Here is a 19832-nt window from a genome sequence, read left to right on the forward strand (position 1 = left end):
TTTTTCTATTCAAACATTTTCAAACATTTCTGTGAATTGCTTCAATACTTAATTTTTCCATTCAAACATTTCAATCCCTCTAATACTTATAATTAATGTTATTATTACTTTCAACTTTGCGAAGCCAAAGCCATTTAACTTTCGATAACGTTCGTTTGATTTTTCTATTCAAACATTTTCAAACATTTCTGTGAATTGCTTCAATACTTAATTTTTCCATTCAAACATTTCAATCCCTCTAATACTTGCAATTAATGTTATTATTATTTTCAACTTTGCGAAGCCAGAGCCATTTAACTTTTGATAGCGTTCGTCCGATTTTTCTATTCAAACATTTTCAAACATTTTTGTGAGTCCCTCCAACATTTAATTTTATTATTAATTTCAATTTCGTGAAACCAGAACCATTTAATTTCAAACATTTATAAACATTTCTATGAATCGTATATCTAATTTTCAGCACATTTAATTTTATTACTAATTATTCAAACAAACTTCATGAATTTTATAATCCGCGTTATGAGACGAAATAAACTCTCGATGTATTCACACATTCGCCGAACGAACATATGACGAAACCGTCCGATTTGTCATTTATTTCCAGTGACTCAATACTTAACTCGGTTCGAGTTAAATCATCGGTCACGTGTAGTTAGCCCCTTTAGCGTACAACAAAACCGCGTTTAGAGCGGGTGATTGGCGAGAGAAAGAAGCACCGATTTGCCAGAAAGGGGTCAGGAGTTTGACGATTGTCGCAGGCCAAGCGAAAACCATGCGTTATTGCGGTCAGGATAATGTACAGCTATCCTGCATTTCGAACGAATCCTCCTTTTATCGTGGCTCCGTTTCAGCTGCGTCCTTGCCCACGTCCAATGATGTGTCGTTGCGGCTTCGCACGATTTTCAATAGGGATTCGAGTGAAAGGATCGGAAAGTATATCGAGAGAACCAGGCGTCGGTTCGCCTGGGAAACCCTGCCATCTGTTCCCCTTCTCCTTTTTTTCTTTCTTCTTTTTTATGAGAGATTTCGTTCTTTGAGCTTTTTAGTGATAAGGAATTAGAAACTATACACTTGTACTCTCGAGTCGAGGAAAGTTCGGTAAAAATTTGGAATATTCTGATACTTAAAAGTCGAAATGTTATGACACCGAAGATCGAACATTCAATTATTGGAAATATCAAAATTCAAAGTGCTCGAATTGGAAATATTACTATATATATATATATATAAAACACATTAATGTGTTATTATATATTAATAATATTACTTCACATTATATATATATATATATATATATATATATATATATACATATAAGATAGCGAACTGTAAATTTTGTATCGAGACAAGAAGTGATTTTAGTGAAATTCGAACATTATTTCGCAGGTCATCGATGCAAATGGAAAATTATTTTCGTGTGACATACTCATTCCTTTCTCTCTCGCAAGGGCCGCTGTGATTTAACGTTACACAGGATTAAATTGATCGCGATGTAATGTTGCTTTGCCGCCAACTCGGTGTACACAGGAAAATAATTAGCCTTTGGAAAGCCGTGAAAGCTGTAATACGTCCCAATAACAGAATATAAACGAGCACGATTCCCCACGATTTTATTTCTATTTATTGATTAACGAGCTATCGCGTATCGCGATACGGAATGGGATTATCCTATCTTTTTGTCGAGCACGTCAGCCATAATTACGCGGACTATTTTTTTTTTTCCTTAGATTATCATTATCGTTATTTATCATTACCGATTAATTATCGAAACGCTTACACATTCAATTCGAAACGATCGCCCGTTTCAATCGATTTCTGGGCGTGATCATTTCGAGTGAAATTCACTCGATTGGTGAACGTTTCCGTACGATTTTCTTTTACGTTTGCAAACAAAGGAGCGAAAACAAGCGCGGAGTTAATTCTCGTTGATCGTTGGTCGACGCATCGAAATTGATTTCGAGTCCCATTCAATTTCGCGTCGCCGACGTAGATCAATTCGGGGATATACATATACCCCGAGGAGAAGGCCGAGGAAAATGCGTGCGAGATCTAACGCTTTTTCGTGATAACTTCTCCACATTATCTATCGCTCGGGCTCTAGACACTGGGTGTTTCTCGACTCGAATTTTCATTCCTACCGAAACTTGTTTCTGCCGATTTAGCACATACTGCTTTAATTTTCAAATACTCGATTCGAGCTTAGTCCTTAGGACTTCGTGGATATAACATGTATTTTATTTTAAAGATATATATCGTATTTGTTATAATATTTTATTTTAAAGATATATAATATCTTTTTAAAGTTATAACAGTTATAATATTTTAAAAATATTTTTAACATTTATCTTATTTTAAAGATATAACATCTTTTTAAAGTTATAACACTTTTTTTTATTTTAAAGATATATAATATTTGTTAATATTTTATTTTAAAGATATATTAAAGATATATAATATTTATATGTTATATACAACATATACATGTTATGATATTTTATATAATATCTTTTTAAAGTTATAACGCTTTTTTTGTTTTAAAGATATATAATATCTTTTTAAAATTATAACATTTTTTTTATTTTAAAGATATATAATATTTGTTATAATATTTTATTTTAAAGATGTATAATATTTGTTATAATATTTTATTTTAAAGATATACAATATTTGTTATAATATTTTATTTTAAAGATATATAATATTTGTCATAATGTTTTATAATATTTATATGTTATGTATAATATATATATGTTATGATTATATAATATCTTTTTAAGATTATAACATTTATTTTATTTTAAAGATATATAATATCTTTTTTTTATATATTTTATATATCTATTTTAGAGATACACAATATCTTTAATTTATAATCGAAGACACGTGATAAAACTTTGTGTCGCGAATGTCGTGAAGTTGATCCTACTCCAATGTTTCTCAGTCCATCGAATTGTGGAAAAGAATCGAGATCTGAAGAGGTTAGCGGAGGATCGAGCAAGAGATCGGTATGCAGCGTTTTAGCGGTGCGAACGATGACTCGCCGAGTATTCCGAGCGAGCATCTGCGATGACGAAATCGTTCGAGGCGCGTTTCGAATCTGCATTTCTCCGGCGTTCTGCCGTCTCTTTTCGCCGCGTAACCGGCTGCAATTTGCGCAAATACGAGACCGTTGCCACGGGGAAACAACCACGAATTTCTGCACTGCGTTTTCGCTCAGGCAATACAAACGTTGCCAGATCACGTGTACAGATTTCGTGCATTCCTATGTGAATTTTACTTCCGCACGCAACAACAACAACTTTCACGCTGAAATTGAAAAAAATCTTTAATTTTTATCTGTTTGAAGAAGTTTGAAGTGAAGTCGTAACACAGAGATAGATCTTCGTAGCCGACTGTAAAAATATTTCACGGTTCGTTGATCCGGCTTTTTTCTTCCCTCGAAGAAGGAAGCACAGTTGCTGGACGAGAAGAAACCTGCAACTGCAGTATGCAGAAATCACGTTGGAAGAAGATTGATCTCGTTAAACCGTCCAACATCTGTTTCTCATCGAAATTTCCTCCGTCTTCGTCTCCGTCGTCGGTCAATGAACAACTGTACGTTGTCCCCGTTTGTAGAATCACCCTGTAGATGTTCGAGGAGCCTGCGTGGAAGCAAATTGCATGCAGTTTGGTGGAAGCAAAATAGTGGTTGTAAATTGAAACATTATGCCATTGCATCGACTGAAACTGCCGAAAAATTGCATTGAAACAGCGTAGAAGACATTCGTCAAAGTAAAAATCCACCGTGTTTTTAAAGTAGAACTTCTTCGACGTCTACAAAAGAAATACATCGAAGAACGTTCAAGCTTTTCACCTCCTTACGTTCAAATGTTTCAAATCTAGCCAGCTCTAACAGGACGTAAACTCTGACCATTCGATGACTCGGCTATGGCTTCCATCGAACATGTCGAACGTGACTGCGGGAAATGCGGAAGAAAAATTGCGCGAGTTGAACGATCCGTCGTTGGAGCATCGCGTTCCTCTCGCGAAACAGGAGCGAAAGAGTGCATACGTCGGGCAATGCGTGTCGAATCAGACGATGGACTGAACAAGCAAAGCGGAACACGTGTGAGCCGTGAGATTCATTCATTCGTCTGGTGCCCTCCCGTCCGGTCCTGCTCGCCCCTCGTCTTCATTTCCCTTGCTCTTTATCTTCCCCCTTTCTCGCGTCTGTCCATCGCGTTCATTTAATTTTTATCAGCTCGTATACGTGTATGAGCAACGGAGCAACGTACGTTGTCTGCTAGGGACGACCTCCTTCGTCCGAACGATCGTTTGGACGTTCACTGAAAAAAAAAAAAAAAGTGCCAGAAGAACATAGTATTTTCGCGTAATTTTCAAATCGAAAACGAACCTTGGGATTTTATGATTTTTTTGTAATATTATTTTGTTATAAAATTTTGTTGTAAAGTATTATTTTGTTTTATTTTATTCTTAATATTCATAATTCAGATAATAGAATCTTCCAGTCGCATGTGTATTTTATGACGCAATTGTTCATATATTAGCACTTCGATTTTCTGTTGTATAAAATATTATGACATTTTGAAACAAATGTACTTGCTCTGAGAATTTTGAGGTGTGCAGAAAAGAAACATATCTCGGAATTTTGGATTCTCTTTGCTCGCAAATATTGTGAAAATGTGCTAGCATTTTATAACAAAATTGTTCATACATTAGCACTTTGATTTTCTGTGGTATAAAATATTGTCCCATTTTGAAACTCACATATACTCTGAGAACTTTGAGATAGGGAGAAGAAAAATATCCGAGAATTTTAAATTTTCTTTGCTCACAAGTACTGAAAACGTGCTAGTATCCTTGTTAAAATTAACATTGATCTTTACTTAAATAGAAGCATGCAAGATTTTACTTTTTTCCATGAAAAATCATCTGAAACTCATTTGAAATCATTCAAATTCTCTACGGTCGCAATCATCCTATCAGAATTTTACGAAAAAAAAAAAAAAATTACCAATTGGTAATTTTCACCATTTCAACGCTGCCAACGTTTATTCTCTAATTATAATGATATCGAGGTCAGAAAACTGAATCTTATTGCTGTTGCGTCCGAATTTTCCACTCCACGCCAATTCCTCGCCATCATCCAGCAGATGTTTCCCACGTCCCGCGCAGAAAACAATTTGAATTAAGCGAAACGGTTTCCCCCGATGGCCATGGACGTACGCGTAATGTACTGTTGCTTGCAAATGCGCGCGAACACTTGTTCCGGGTTCTGTCGCCGGGACGACGCGCGCAGAATTAAACACACACCCGGCGCGAACGCCTATGGCAAAAGGTAACACGTGTTCGTTGCTTCGAGCAACTTCGTGCTTCGTTGCTTGCTTTTGTTCCACCTCGACGTTTCATCTTCTCCCTCTTCTCCATCCGCGTTTTCCCTTCGTCTCTCCAATTTTTCACTTTTTCTTCTTACTTCTTACTCTTTGTTCTTCATTACCTTTCTTCCTGCGTTCGTTTCTCGTTCGTTATCACAGAGAGTAATTGATAGGATGAGGCCAGATTGTTAGTTGCTAAGTTGGCCGCGCGGTACCTGGCGTTCATCGTTGCCTTAATTAAACGTTTCAGCGACGACGATGATGGCGGTGCTCGATAAGGACGCGTGCGGGAACCATAGGATATGAAAATGCTCGCTTCGTTCCCCGCCTCGGACGAAACGTAATGCGCAACGTAATTGCCGGCAAATCGAGATTTTAATTGCCGGGGAATTAATACGTTTTAATACGTGTTTGCCGCGTAACCATTTGGACGCGGGAATTATTGCGGTTATTCCTCTCGGAGATCATTGTTCTCTCTCCCGTAAGAGTAACGGGAGGGAACGTTCAACAGCGACTTACTATTATTTTGTAATGGACCTCTGTATTGTTTAACAAAGAAGGCTCGTACGATCGAGAATCTTGGACAATTGAAGTGAAATTTTAGAATCAATTGCTCAGTCAGTCTTCTAGCTGCAACTTTATCCGTTGCCTTACGATTTTCTTCTCGGTCTTCGAGAAACGTTGGTCACGTTATATCGTGTCAGACGATGTCCGTGTAAAGCGTTGACAGCATATTATAATTGTATTGCAATAATTTGTATTTATTAATCTTCAGTTTTTGAAGTTAGTTAAAATTAATGTTAATGTTTACAGTTAATGTTGAAATAATTTTAACATTAATGTTAATGTTTACAGTTAATGTTAAAATTAAAAATTCAAGTTCCTGTTCCAGAGAACTGCAATTTGCTTTTTCTTTCGATCCTTGCCACGAGTGTGACTCCATATATTATAACTCAAATAGTTCATAATATTAACTTTAGTATCTTCTTCACGCTTTTTCTTCCAAATCGAAACCATGATTTCTACCACGAGTATAACTGCATATACAGAGTGGACCAAAAATTTCTTCCCTCCTATTTTTTTTTTCTTTTTTTTTTAACGAAACATCAAAATATAAGAAAAATCTAATTTTATCAATTTTTAAATTTAAGTTCAAACGTCATTTCTTTCATTATGTTTTAAAAATTATTTCTTTCAAATGTTGAGATAAGTATATAATTAAAAAAACTCGCGGATTTATTTTAGCAGAAAACGGTTAATAATATGAATAATATTAATGCTAGTATCTTCACGATTTTTCTTTTAAATTGAAACCGTAATTCCTACCACGAGTATAACTTCATATATACAAGAGTGGACCAAAAGTTTCTTCCCACCTGTTCTTTTCAACGAAACATCGAAATATAAGAAAAAACTAATTTTATCGATTTTAAATTAAATCTAAGTTCAACCGTGATTTTCTTCAAATAAGTGTATAATAAAAAAATCATGGATTTATTTTAGCAGAGGTTTTTTGGCTCGCTCTGTATTACAACTCAAACGATTAATGTTGTTAATCTTCTTCAGGATATTTTCTTTCGTTGGACTGTCAATGGTGGGAAAGTCTACGATTTTCCACGATTTTATCGAGAGATTAGTCATCGTTTCCTTCCGCTTGCGAGGAACGACCGCGTCCCCGCCGAATTTTAACTTGTCACGGGAAAATGATGTCATCCGCCGGTTGATCATCGTCATTGGTTCACCACGAGTGAATCACTCGTTTCCCTTCGCCTCGTTCTTCTCTGTTCAGCCTGGCTGCGGTTCACCTCAGAGCAACTTTGCACACTCTCATAATCGTCGGTCCTTTCTCTAATTGCCAGTCATTAAGTATCGTTCTCCGGTTTCACCGATTGCCCGGTGCCTGCGTCTCCTCGCTCGTGGAACAATTAACCCATTCGCATGACATCGTCCGACGATGGATAGACACTAGCGTGAAATTATTGCGACGTAGAAAAAAAGAAAAGAATCTTGCTTTTGATTTTCTATGATCTTTTTGTCCATAACAAGTATCTCGCGTTCAAATTTCAATTTTGGAAGATATTTAAAAATGAGATCGTTGAATTAATATAAATATGAAATAAATAATAGTTAAAATCTAAAATACATAATAAATAGATTCTTAAATATTACTATGTTATAGTAAATATATAGATATTTACATTGTAGAAATATATAAGTATTACTAAATATATAAATAAATATTTAATATTATATGTAAATATATAAATATTATATAACTTAAATATTACTCTATATATATATATATATATATACTAAATATACTATATATTATTACATATATAGAATTACATATATACTATTACAGAACTATATATTATTATATATATATACTAATATTTAAAAATATTTTATCATTGTGAATTAAAGACGTGCATATATGCATTGTACAAAGTTTCCCTGTTGCTCCAAAAATGTGCGGGCCGCAATGTGTTAAAAAGACTCTCCTGCACTCCATATTTTGAAGCACGCTGCAAAATCTTGTTAAATATTTACAATTTAAATATCGGTTCTGTTGCTTTATCTCGACGAACATGGATCGTGCTAGAGATCAAAGTGCGATTTTAATCTTCCGAATTCTCTTTCCCTCGTCTCGACTAGTGAAACTAACGACTTTAGTTTTTCGAGTGGCACACCAGTTGTAGAAAAAAAAAATGGCACGAGTAGCGTAAAACGAGACGTAGGAGCTGCGAATGATATAGTACTGAAGAGGAGGAAACTCGAGGAGGACACGTTACATGCGCACGCATGTTTCACGTATGCATTACCTACGCGTAATATATTTACCTACGTAAATTACGCTCGTTACACGGTCACAAACGTCTCTCTAGATCGTTCCATTATTCATCCGTTTTATTAAAATCGCTTTCAAATCGTTGTGCATATAATCTGAGCTGTTTAAATCGATCTATATATGTAACTGAGAAGGAGGATGCATTTAAATGTGTTACGTTTGACTGTCTTTTCTCATTTCGAGCTTTTTGTCAAGCTGAAAATTTGAATTCGCGAGTGATAAAGTAATCAGTCACGTAAGAAAGAATGAATGCGATAAGAATTGTATGATTTCTGATAGCATTGTGCGGAGATACAGATATCATTTTTGAGGCGTAGGGGGGTGTTTCAAGGTTGTGGTACTCTTTTCTACATTTAAAGTGGGGGAAAAGGAAATTTTTTTTGCCCGACGTTATCTCGAAAATTCTCGAAAACTCTCGAAAGCGGTTAAAAGACGATCTCTTAGCAGAGGTGGTCTAAAGTTCGCGAAATAAATTGAAAAGACGAAGACGGTATCACTCGTAGTTTTCAAGTTTTACGTTAGCGAGATGAGACACACAGTTTCAAGTTTCTCTTTTGGAAGTACTAATTGTCACAATCGTGCGTCACTGCGTTCCTTTCGCCATTTTGTTTCTCCCATATAATTAATTGTGTCACGAATTGTCCGAGTCTAAAGAAAATGCGCAAGAGTTGTTTCAATGAAATTTTCGTAAGAAAAAAAAAAGAGAACTACTGAATGACCATAGAATTTCCATTAGAGGCATTAGAAGCTTTTATCTATACATCTTACGAAAAATATCATTTAAGTCTCTAAAAATGCTCAACTATTGTTTCGTGTCTATAAAATTTCTAACAAATTTAATATTGATATTTAATTTAATATTAATTTGATAATTAATTTAATATTAATATTTAATTTAATGATTAATTTAATATTAATATTTAATTTAATGATTAATTTAATATTAATATTTAATTTAATATTAATTTAATAATTAATTAAATATAATATTAATATTAACTCAGTATTAAATTAATAATTAATTAAATTTAATATTAATATTAACTCAGTATTAAATTAATAATTAATTAAATTTAATATTAACTCAGTATTAAATTAATAATTAATTAAATTGAATATTAATATTTAGTTTCTAACAAATTATAAGTTGATCATTTTGGTAGTCTTGGCCCGCGGGGGTGCTCCGAAAATTCCAAGGTCGCGCTCACTCATCGTTGGCTGAAGAAAAGCTGAACAGGGAGGAAGAAGTAGTGAGAAAATCGCGAGAAAAAAAGGTCGAGGAGGAAAAAGGGCCGGAAGCATCGGCGTGGTTAAATCGCGCGGTCTCGGCTGGCGAGCAATTTAACACAGCGAAGAGTAAAAGGGGTGGCCAGCGTAGCGTGACCCGACGACTGCTTGGCCACGGTGAACCGACCTTGTCCCACAATGCAACTCTGAACCCCACCATAGGCCGAGACAGCACGGGCCCGTGTGTAATTTTACAACCCTGTGCACTATGTCTCTCGCCGCGTTGCCTCTCGAAAGCCAGAGACTCACTCGCCGCTTTGTATCACGAGCCTTTGTAAGGCTCATGGGAGGAAATTACGGTCTTCTCTTTCCTTCTTTGTCCTCCAGCCTTAATTAGGTTAATCAGGTCGTTTCGCTTAAGTGGAAACTTGTACTGTTTGGAAGGTCAGTAATTGGCAGAGTGCGCGGATGTTGCAGATGCTTGGAATCGCGACTTTTTCTGCTCTGACTTTCACTGTTCGTCAATCGGGTCATTTCTCAACTAGGAAGTACTGGTGTAGTTACGAAGTTCGTTAGACTGGTAGATCGCGAATGCTCGCGTAAACGTTTAACGAATATTTTTGATGAACGTAAAGGAACTTGAGAAATCTCGAGATTCGTTTGTTAAGACTAAGCAGACATCGGTGATTCGATTTACTGCTGTTTCGATGCAGAATTTGACATTTTTGAACGAGTATCGACTGTCATTGCAGATTTCCAATCGACGTTTGCTTAGACCAGTGTTTCCCCAATCTTATTCCCCCATCTCTAAAATCCTGTGACACATAATTCATATTATTCAAGAACTGAATTTTTGGCTAAACTTGGTCCAAACAAGCTTCCAAACATGACAGCCTCATGACATTTATGAAAGAAAAAAATAAAAGAACGAAAGGAGACAGTTGAAGTGTCTCGAAGAAATCACTAAGAAATTGTAAAAAAAAAATAATAATAATAAAACGTAGCGATATGATAGCAAATAAAGTTTTGAAACATATAAAAGAGAAACTGAAATGCGCAAATATAAAATAATTTTAGTGGAATTTTTCTGTAATAAACTTCGATCGTTTAAATTATTAATACAAAATAAATAATAATTATTATAAAATAAAATAAAGATAATCTAGAAAATTCAAAATTTCACAATTTCAACTCGTCTTGAGGTGAAATGCAGAAAATTCATTAGGAAAATCCCCTCCCCTGTGGAGCGTTTCGTTCGATTCACCACGAGTTTAGACTTTAAAGCAAAAGTCAGCTTTGAAGCGTGGCATTATAAACGCGTTAAATATTACAAAGAATGTTACAAAGAATGTCTCGTACATCTTCCACGTCCTGTCATAAACGCGTGAGCGTCGTGAATCCACGCGTTAATTCAGCGTCGGTCGATTTCAATCCTCGCGCGCACCGTGTCATTTATAATTGAACGAGGCAGCAGAGGAGAAATGAAAGGACGAGAAATTTCTCAAACGACTCAAGGAGAGTTTCTCTTCTTTCCGAGCGACGAATTATAATCTCGAGTTTAATAGATTAATCGAAGTTCTCGGTCTGAGATTCGAAAACGCGCGAACGTTTCAATTCGCACGCTCGTCAGCTGTCGCGTCTCTCGATATCTTTTTACGGGCACGGCAAAGAGGACGCGAAACTCGAAGAAGCGAGGAAAAAGTAGGAATTCTCGTTTCGGCCTTCGTTGGAATTCGAGCAATGCGGTCGGAGTAAGGTTTCGTTCGATGTGTGCGTCGAACAGGCCAGGCCACGGGCTACTTCCGAAGCCATTCTCGCGATTCCTGCCCGCGGTTTACGGAATCCAATAAGGCAGGGCCGGTCTTGGAAAATCACTCTTGAGATGCAGCGAGACGTCGCTTTGGAAAAAGGAGAGAGACGACGATCCTTGTGATTCTTGCCAGACTGCGGTTCTACTCGTTCCTCTTCAGCCGCGATTTCTTTGCATTCGACTGCTCTTATTTCTACCCGCTGCGTTAATTATTATTTCACTTTCTCGAATGCAAAAAATAAATATCTTTTTTTTTTTCAATTTTTCTTTTAGCGATAATCACGTTCGCGGCCACTTGCACGTTTTTTCTCTTTTTTTATTTTCATTATTTGAAGTCGCATTCACTTGTATTAGCGACTTGGAGATATATTTATTATCATAAAAGTTGGACGTTTGTAATAAATTTTATAATAATTTTCTTAGAAAGGATTTAACCGAGTAACTTTAGCCTTTAGGTTGTCGATCAGTTCATGTCTACTCGTGTCTACACGTTTTGTCTTATAAAATATGTACTTAATTTCTATAATGTAATATAACTTATCTATTTCTATTTATGAAATATTATATTACAATTAAGTATGACGGAAAATGTGGTTTTTGTTCTACAATATTATTTAATTGTTTGTAATTTATAATATTATTATTTATTAAAATTAATATAAATTTACAATATTAATATTAATTAAAATTGAATTAAAATTAATATAAATTTACAATATTAATATTAATTTAAGTGTTTTAAGGATTTCTATTCAGAAATTGGGAAAATATAAATTTACAATATTAATATTAATTAAAATTGAATTAAAATTAATATAAATTTACAATATTAATATTAATTTAAGTGTTTTAAGGATTTCTATTCAGAAATTGGGAAAATATAAATTTACAATATTAATATTAATTAAAATTGAATTAAAATTAATATAAATTTACAATATTAATATTAATTTAAGTGTTTTAAGGATTTCTATTCAGAAATTGGGAAAATTAAAACGCAATGGATGATGCGTCAGTTACAAGCGGTAAATCGCAACGTTAATATCAAGTTGTTGGTCAATCGTCGCTTCGAAAAGTCAAGGATGAGGGAAAAGAATCGCGGGGACAGGGAAAAATTTTCCTCTGAACTTACAACAATTTCAAACATTCGAGCGACCTTTCGATGAACAAATAAACGCAAGTTTATTGACGAACGACAGTTTTTTCAAGTGTGATGTCACAAACTTGTTCTCACTCCTTGCATCTTCGTTTCTCTTCTACCAACTTCGACACTTTCACTCGTAGTTCTAGCAGTTTTAGCACCGAACTGGAAAGGAAAAAAACACCGAAAGGTGAAAAAGTGAAGTCGCCAACAAGGAAAACCAAGCAAACGAGCACGAGATTGAAAAAAATGGGGATTCCTCGACTGGAAAAACAAGATATGAAATGTTGCAAATGGTATCTCGTGCTCCATTCGATCGTTGAAACGTCACGAGCGTCGCAAGCTTTTTTTTTAAAACTTTGAAAACCTTATTTGAGGTTTGTTACAAGGATTTAGCTATATCAGTGCAAAATAAGACTTATAAAGTTTACATATTAAGGTTACACAGTCTTTAAAAAAAACGCGACAGGAGGCCGGGATATTCGATTTAGCAATTAGCATGTCACTTTTGCATCTGCTGAGGTTCTTGATAAGTTTAGTCCTTTGGTTGCATTGCTATAGTATGTATATGAGGCTGCATTACCATAGTATGTATATGATATCGATGTCTTCGAGTTTGTGACCACATTCGCATCCACATCGTCTCGTACCAGCCAGAGAAATGTTATTTTTGAATTTTGCGATAAGCATAAGGATAAGTAGGTGATTCGTCGAGACGACAGGGAATATCCTACAATCTTATTAACACTAGAACTACCGGCTATTAAAAACGTAAAATTTTCGTCAGAGATGTTACAGTAAAAAAAGAAAAAAGAAAATTTTATATAGGGTGGCCACTGAAAAACTGAAGGATTTGAAAAGGTCATAACTTGTAAAAAGTAAAAAGTCATAAATGATGGTCATTTGAGAGATGTTTTTCATAACGTAATACTGAAAAGAAATCCTAATTATACTTCCAAATAAAATGATAAAAAATTTAAAAAAACACGTGTTTGTAAAAAGTTATTTTTTCTTTATATCATTCAGTCTTTCAGTGACCACTTTGTACAATACAGTGAAGTACGTGCAACATTTTACGAAAAATCGTAATACTGAAAAGAAATCCACTAATTATACTTCCAAATAAAATGATAAAAAATTTAGAAAAACACGTGTTTGTAAAAAGTTATTTTTTCTTTATGTCATTCAGTCTTTCAGTGACAACTTTGTACAATACAATGAAGTACGTGCAACATTTTACGAAAAATCGTAATACTGAAAAGAAATCCACTAATTATACTTCCAAATAAAATGATAAAAAATTTAAAAAAAACACGTGTTTGTAAAAAGTTATTTTTGCTTTATATCATTCAGTCTTTCAGTGACCACTTTGTACAATACAATGAAGTACGTGCAACATTTTACGAAAAATCATTTAAAATACACTGTGTTTTACACCGGTAAAACATGCAACAAAAATTTGTCACAAATTGGTCATTTTGGTCAATAGCGTACAATGTGGAACGCAAGCTCTGTGGACGGGGCCCTGCGTTATGTGAAACGGGCCGGTAAAGGGCCCGGTTTGCGCGCCTATTATTCGTGCATGGCACAATCCGCGTGTTACGTAACTCAGCTGGCACAATTACCAGGCTAGGCAACGTCACGTATACCGTACATGGAAAACGGGCTCGTGACACAAATCTCGATTACGCGGCTCACCTTTTCGCACCTTTCCGCGCCTTTATGCCGGGCCAACCAGGCGCCAGTTTCAACCAGTTCAACGCGTTTCAACGCCGAGGCAGTTCTGAATGAGCTACTCCCTCAAAATGAATTATTCCAAGGATGGCGCATAGAGCAAGTTATTTAGAGTAACATATTACTATTATTATTATTCATTGGAATTATTTTGTTATTTTTTTAAATGAAATATTTTCTCGATATGTCCACTATTTATAAACGCGTTTTTTGTTGTTAAAATAATTTAGCACGTGGCAAACTAAAGAAAAATGCTTGAGAAAAAATTAGCACGTAGGATACAAAAGTTTGAGGCCATCCCTGAATTATTCTATGAAAATATTTCGCGTGTACTAAAATACGTAGAATTACATATATATATATATATTTCGAGGGCTCAAAATTCATTTGTTGCGACAAATTGTTGAGGCCACAAAGTACGCTGTATATACGGAAAAAGAAATAACATTAGTAAATATTAAAAATAGAGAAAAGTAGCGAACCGTTCATAGAATTTTTTTTCTTATCGACGTCTATTGTGCTCTAGATTAGACCGTGTATATACAAAAATAAACGAAGTTTATTCACAAAGTATAACACGCTCGTTATAGTCATTAGTAGGTAAAACAATTTTTCACCTATATATACAAAATACAAGATATTCACAAAGTATAACACGCTCGTTATGGTATTTTGTAGATAAAACAATTTTCCACTTAAATACCACTTCTTCAATTATCTTATCGTAAACATTCACAGCGATCGTTATTACGGGCTATCTCTCTGGCACGAACGCAAGTCGTTTGAAAACCGCGTGTAGAAAAAACAACGACGTGTCTCGTTCAAAAAGTTAAAAAGTTTCTAATCGCCGAGAGAGATAACCATTTAAGGAAGAAGATAACATTCAGTTTCAGAGATGAGTTTTGCGAGTTAACAACAGCGTGAACGTATAAAAGGCAATGGCTGAAGGCAATTGGCTAAAGCAGATCGATTAATCGAACACGGTAAACATTTTCGTACGCCATCTGTTCAACTTTTTTTTTTCTTTTTTTTTTTTTTTCACCAATACACGTACTTCAATTCATACGAGAACTTGGCCTCGCGTTTTTAGCTTGTTCGACAAATTCAGCGAGATGGAGCGGTTTCGCAGGAAACGGGACGTGGAAGTTGATTTTCGTAACTGCGTATGTTGCAACTGACCAGGTGAACCAGTTTATCCAATATTCCTGCTGGATGAATGAAGCGGAAACGGCCGGTTCTCGAGAAATGAAGTCGACGCGTGGAAGTCGTCGGTGTGGAATCGTGCAACCGGCGCGCGTGATTCATGAAACGCGATGTTGAATATAATTTATTCGCACGTTCTAACGCAATGACTAATCGCCGCTAGCCGAGCTCGTTGGCTCCGTTCTGTCACAGATACACTTGAACTTTCCGCCATGCATTCTTTCGCGTGCACGATTGCAGAGAAAAAGAAGACTCGAGAATACTTTCATTTTATTGCTATCTCCGAGATTTCTTGTTCTTCTCCTTTCTTTCGTTTTTTTTTTTAATTTTTTTTTTTTTTTTAATGATTACATTGAATGTAGAGAGTTAATAATTTCATCTGTACAGAGTGGGCCAAAAATCACTTCCTACTAGGAATAATAAAAAATAAAATAAAATACTCTGGCGATCAACACTGTTTGAAAGGAAATAATTTTTAAAGCATAATGTTCGAACTGAAATTTAATTTAAAATTAGTTTTGATGTTTCGTTAGAAGAAACTTTTAGCCCACCCTGTAGATAAAGGATTGGAGATCGCAATTTGCTTTGTCATTTTGAAGTGCAATAAATTCTTTCTCCCTCAACTTTAAAATAAACTTTAAAAATTAATTCAAAATAATATGTAACAAATAATAAAATAATTAAATTGAAAGTGATTGATGTAAAAATTAATTTAAAATAAATTCGCGGCCCGGCGATAAGACAACACAGGAATTATATCGCCTTGTCGCGCGTTATCTCCGCGATTGACTTTCTCTTCGCATTTCTGTCTCATTTCGCATGAATAATGTAAAGGCGCGAGCCTCGCTTGTAAATATTGTTCGTTACTATCTGCTGGCGATAGAGTTACGTTTGACGTTGGTCGTTGACAAGAGCTGATTACAAGCTGTTGAAAAAATCACGCTCGATAGCGAGCGCGTGATTTATCGAATCGCATTGCACACCTATGCGACTTTGCCGCTGTGTACGCATATATTTTACATCGGGTTCGTGAATCATTGACGAAATGAAATGTATTGTATGTGTATTAACCGAGAAATTCTCGAGCTTTCTCAAATGCAACGGTCTTCTCAGCAGCGCACCGATCCCGACAGATCTATAAATCTCTCTATAAATCCGCAGAAAGACGGAGCACGTATTGAAAGCAGTCAAGGTCTACTAGTATTTCTCTATTATGTTTCCACTTACGTGTGTCTCACGAGTCTGTTTGCTCCACTGCGAATTTCTGGGAATTGTCTGAAGTTCTGAAAGATCTGCAACAACGATCGGAAGATGCTCGAAGCGGAGCATTTTTTCTATGCAGGAAAGCAGATTTTTGCGAAACTTAAAAACGAACACACGTGTCACACAATAGAGATACACGATATATAGAAACTCAATTTTTATTTTATTCGATAATTTATTTTAGAGTATCTGAACAACCTCCAGGATAAATTTCTGCTTTCTACGTTCCATTTCTTCAATCAGAAGAAATATGAAATTGAATAACGATGAATGAAGATCATAATATCCTATGATATTGCTATGCACAACATTCTTAAGTAAACTTCTATTTGAAATCAATTTCTTTTTTTCCACAAAAACATAAAATTGCATGAACATTTGGAGTATCTAAATAATAGTCGAACAATTTTCTGTTTTCTACGATTCTTTTCTTTAATCACAAAAAAATTACACGAAGATCATCCGTACTCGCAACATCCTATAAAGTCACTATAATATTATATATCGCTATATATGTATAACATTGTAAAGCAATATTCTATTTGAAATCAATTTCTTTCTGTTCACAAAAACATAAAATTGCCTGAACATTTGAAGTATCCAAATAATAGTGGAATAAATTTCTGTTTTCCACATTCCATTTCTTTAATCACAAAAAAAATTGCACGAAGATCATCCGCACTCGCAACATCCTATAAAGTCACTACAATATTATTATATATCGCTATATATGTATAACATTGTGAAGCAATATTCTATTTGAAATCAATTTCTTTTTGTTCACAAAAACATAAAATTGCCTGAACATTTGGAGTATCTAAATAATAAAATTACACGAAAATCATCCGCATCGCAACATTCTATAAAGTCACTATATATCGCTATATATGTATAACATTGTGAAGCAATATTCTATTTGAAATCAATTTCGCAAAGACGTAAGATTGCGTGACGAAACTAACTAAAAGCGGAGTTAATGATTTCGTCCTGCGATCGATCGATCGAGAAGGCAATACGCGCGTGGATCACGGCCTCGATCGACAATCGACTTCGTATATCGATTCGATCGAACGACCTGTCCTGCAAAACGTATCTATCTCGATGGCGATATCTCGACTTATTAGTCTCGGCTCCGGTTGATCCTGCGCTCGCCGACGATGTTAATTGCCAGCGTCGGAACACGCCGCCACACTCCTCTTCTCTCTCTCTCCTTTTCCTTCCACTCTCTTCCCTACTTTCCTTTTCACTTTCCTTTAATTACCAGCAGCCGGTGGCGGCGCGATTACTCAACGAACTGTAAACGATTACGCGAACGCTCGGCTCGTCGCTGACTTCGAATTAATGATAAAAAATTCATCGTCACGCGATCCACCTTCTTCCACCACGATTGTCCGCGATAGCGAGGAGATATATCGAATGTGTCGCGAGTGTGTTGACTGACAAAACGTTGGTTTGGCAATTGGACAAAATTTGGAAGGACTCGAAATTGGAATTGTTTGGTTTTTCTTTTGGAGAAAACAGTTATCTTGGAAAGGAAACAAAGCAAATCTATATATATATATATATCGAATACTTCATTGTGATTCAAGGAGCACAATGAACTAACAATAAGACGGAAATAGCTGCGAATTTAATCGGAGAAGATTAATTATTTTACTCTATTACTTACTGCAATAAATTGTAATTTACATAATAATAACGTGTTATGAATATAAATTAAATTTATGTAATAAATTGCAAGTATTGTTCGCAACAATTCGCTAAGAACATTAAACAAACATAAATTAAACTTTGAAATGTCCAATTTTAAAGATAACTTGGATTCTCAAATCCTCAAAGCTATTAAATAATATTAATCTCAATTCCCAATTACTGACGTTCAGCTTTTTTTCCCTTCTTTTTTTTTTTTTTTCCATACCATTTTTTTCTTTTCTTTTCTAATATATGCGCATTCGATTACACGTTCATCGCGTCGTCTCACCGTTTTTCCTCCCCTAATGAACACGCCGGCAACGACCTCGTAATTCCATTCCGCTCGATCCGCGTGAGCGTGTCTGCTGTAACGTGTGTTCCGAAAGCCACGATAAGAAGCCTTTTATTTCCTCGTGGTCGGGCTTAGAGGAACGAGCAGAAACTGCACGATCGCGAACCAGTGTCGAAAGTTCTCCTTTGCGAAACATGCAAACGGAGACCTTGCGCCCGATTAATTATGTTACTCACTCCGTTTCTGGTTTGCATCATTTTCGTTCCGTTGTATCGTGATACTCTCCTCTTGCAACTCGGTGAAATGGGCCACAAGATTTTGATGAGGACGTTAATTTGTTACGCGTATCAACGAATACATCGTATATTATGCCACGTAAAATTAATTTAATAAAATCGTGCGACTTGGGAAATAATTATTTTTCTGCATCCTCGAGAATAAATCGGCACACGATTTGTAAAATTAACTTGTTCAGAAGTTGCAGAGTAGAAAATAATTATTTCTTCATCCGCTAAAAATAAATAATCGACACACGATTTGTAAAATTAACTTGTTCAGAAGTTGCAGAGTAGAAAATAATTATTTCTTCATCCGCGAAAATAAATAAACATTTAAAATAAATAATCGACACACGATTTGTAAAATTAACTTGTTCAAAAGTTGCAGAGTAGAAAATAATTATTTCTTCATCAGCGAAAATAAATAAATAATCGACACACGATTTGTAAAATTAACTTGTTCAGAAGTTGTCTGGAGAGTAGATAAATGTCAGAGAAGTTATTGCAGACTGGAAGGAGTAGAAATTTCTTGCTAAATGCTAAATATTGTTCTCGACTGAACTATCGTCTTCGAAGAAGGACATGTGTATTTTCTTCGAAGGGAAATACAAAGGATGGAATTGCATTTGGTAAATGGGAAGACACAACGTAGTTCATCTTCTTCGATTCACCGCGGCTGCCTCTGTATTCAGAGAGTGCGCTTCGTGCCCTCTTCTCATTATCAACCGTGCTTCACAAAGGATGTCCGTGATAAGCGACGGCGTCATCGACCGCTTGTCGTGCACTCGAAACTCTCATTCACTGCGGTTTCCATAATTTCTACGCGAAGGATGTTCATCCATCGAGATGTTTCATCCGGTCATCGCATATGAAGAAGCTTTGATATCGTGTTCTTCAAATGGTAACAGTTTTAGTTTTTAAAAAAGTGGAAAATCCTTGTATGAAGCATTCTTCTACATTCTTCTT

At 35.4% G+C, this 19832-nt stretch overlaps 1 protein-coding gene across 3 annotated transcripts in view; it reads left to right on the top strand.

The window, feature by feature from the left end:
• LOC122529256 (LIM and SH3 domain protein Lasp) overlaps positions 1-19832 on the top strand; it is a 37842-nt gene that overhangs the window by 12682 nt on the left and 5328 nt on the right. The gene's annotated exons all lie outside the window — the stretch shown is intronic.

Source organism: Frieseomelitta varia, unplaced genomic scaffold, assembly GCF_011392965.1.
Source record: "Frieseomelitta varia isolate USP_RPSP 00005682 unplaced genomic scaffold, Fvar_1.2 scaffold_281, whole genome shotgun sequence".
Lineage (NCBI taxonomy): Eukaryota > Metazoa > Arthropoda > Insecta > Hymenoptera > Apidae > Frieseomelitta > Frieseomelitta varia.